Genomic DNA, 2302 nt, shown 5'->3' on the forward strand with positions numbered 1-2302 from the left:
CACCATCTTTATCTCAACCACCTTGCTGAAGGGAATGTGGAAAGGGAAGGAGAGCAGAGATGAAGAAATGCTATGTAGCTTAAAGAAGAAATCTACAAAAACATGTTATATTTTTTGGTAAATCGGAAGACCTTAATATGTTCTTGTGTCAACAGTATATTAAGTTACCTTTAAGTTATTGTTTAAGTTGGTTAAGTTATATGCTACTGTGTTTTGCTCAAGACAACTTTTGTATGTAGTATTTTGAGATTTTTGATATTTAATTTATTTATTTGTGTATTTATGTAGCTTAATATTGTTTATTGTTTATTGTTTTCAATAATTAATATAATAATAATAATAATTTGTGGGAAAGTTGACATAATGTTCATTATTAAAAACATCCTCCAGTGATTTCTGAACTTTTACTTTTGAAAAGTGATATCTCAAGTATAAATACAGTAATGTAATCACTAAAAGCTAAAAATGTGTTTTGAGGAAAATTGAGTTAATTTTTGGGGGACAAAACTGGATACTTGAAGGTGGTGAGGGAAGGTAGCAACACATCTGGAGCTCCCCAGGGGTGCGTGCTCGGTCCCCTACTGTACTCCCTGTTCTGCCACGACTGCGTGGCCACATACGACTCCAACACCATCATTAAGTTTGTAGACGACACAACGGTGGTAGGCCTGATCACCGACAACGATGAGACAGCCTAAAGGGAGGAGGTCAGAGACCTGGCCAGGTGGTGCCAGAATAACAACCTATCCCTCAACGTAGCCAAGACTAAGGAGATGATTGTGGACTACAGGAAAAGGAGCACCGAGCACGCCCCCATTCTCATCGACGGGGCTGTAGTGGAGCAGGTTGAGAGCAAGCGGTACCGGAGTGCCAAGTCTGGGACCAAAAGGCTTCTCAAAAGCTTTTACCCCCAAGCCATAAAACTCCTGAACAGCTCATCAACCCGGACTATTTGCATTGTGTCCCGCCACCCATCACCTGCCAGCCCCTCTTTTACGCTGCTGCTACTCTCTGTTTATCATATACGCACAGTCACTTTAACCATATCTACATGTACATACTACCTCAATCCGCCCGACTAACCGGTGCCTGTATATAGCCTCACTAGTTTATATAGCCTCTCTACTGTATATAGCCTCGCTACTATATATAGCATCTCTACTGTATATAGCCTCTCTACTGTATATAGCCTCTCTACTGTATATAGCCTCTCTACTGTATATAGCCTCTCTACTGTATATAGCCTCTCTACTGTATATAGCCTCTCTACTGTATATAGCCTCTCTACTGTATATAGCCTCGCTACTATATATAGCATCTCTACTGTATATAGCCTCTCTACTGTATATAGCCTCTCTACTGTATGTAGCCTCTCTACTGTATATAGCCTCTCTACTGTATACAGCCTCTCTACTGTATATAGCCTCTCTACTGTATACAGCCTCTCTACTGTATGTAGCCTCTCTACTGTATATAGCCCTCTACTGTATACAGCCTCTCTACTGTATACAGCCTCTCTACTGTATGTAGCCTCTCTACTGTATGTAGCCTCTCTACTGTATGTAGCCTCTCTACTGTATATAGCCTCTCTACTGTATATAGCCTCTCTACTGTATATAGCCCCTCTACTGTATACAGCCTCTCTACTGTATACAGCTCTCTACTGTATGTAGCCTCTCTACTGTATATAGCCCCTCTACTGTATGTAGCCTCTCTACTGTATATAGCCTCTCTACTGTATATAGCCTCTCTACTGTATATAGCCTCTCTACTGTATATAGCCTCTCTACTGTATGTAGCCTCTCTACTGTATGTAGCCTCTCTACTGTATATAGCCTCTCTACTGTATATAGCCTCTCTACTGTATATAGCCTCTCTACTGTATATAGCCTCTCTACTGTATACAGCCTCTCTACTGTATACAGCCTCTCTACTGTATGTAGCCTCTCTACTGTATGTAGCCTCTCTACTGTATGTAGCCTTTCTACTGTATATAGCCTCTCTACTGTATGTAGCCTCTCTACTGTATATAGCCTCTACTGTATATAGCCTCTCTACTGTATATAGCCTCTCTACTGTATATAGCCTCTCTACTGTATGTAGCCTCTCTACTGTATGTAGCCTCTCTACTGTATATAGCCTCTCTACTGTATATAGCCTCTCTACTGTATATAGCCTCTCTACTGTATATAGCCTCTCTACTGTATATAGCCTCTCTACTGTATGTAGCCTCTACTGTATATAGCACCTCTACTGTATGTAGCCTCTCTACTGTATATAGCCTCTCTACTGTATATAGCCT

The 2302-nt window shown here is 40.9% G+C and overlaps 1 protein-coding gene across 1 annotated transcript in view; it reads left to right on the forward strand.

Moving 5' to 3' along the window:
- Nucleotides 1-403, forward strand: part of si:ch73-206p6.1 (phospholipid scramblase 1) — a 5500-nt gene extending 5097 nt beyond the window's left edge. Inside the window, exon 7 of the mRNA XM_042298678.1 lies at nucleotides 1-403. This exon is cut by the window's left edge and continues 445 nt beyond it. The gene's annotated coding sequence lies outside the window, so the exon portion shown is untranslated.
- The last annotated feature ends 1899 nt before the right edge of the window (nucleotides 404-2302 follow it).

This window comes from Oncorhynchus tshawytscha, linkage group LG16, assembly GCF_018296145.1.
Source record: "Oncorhynchus tshawytscha isolate Ot180627B linkage group LG16, Otsh_v2.0, whole genome shotgun sequence".
Taxonomy (NCBI): Eukaryota; Metazoa; Chordata; class Actinopteri; order Salmoniformes; family Salmonidae; genus Oncorhynchus; species Oncorhynchus tshawytscha.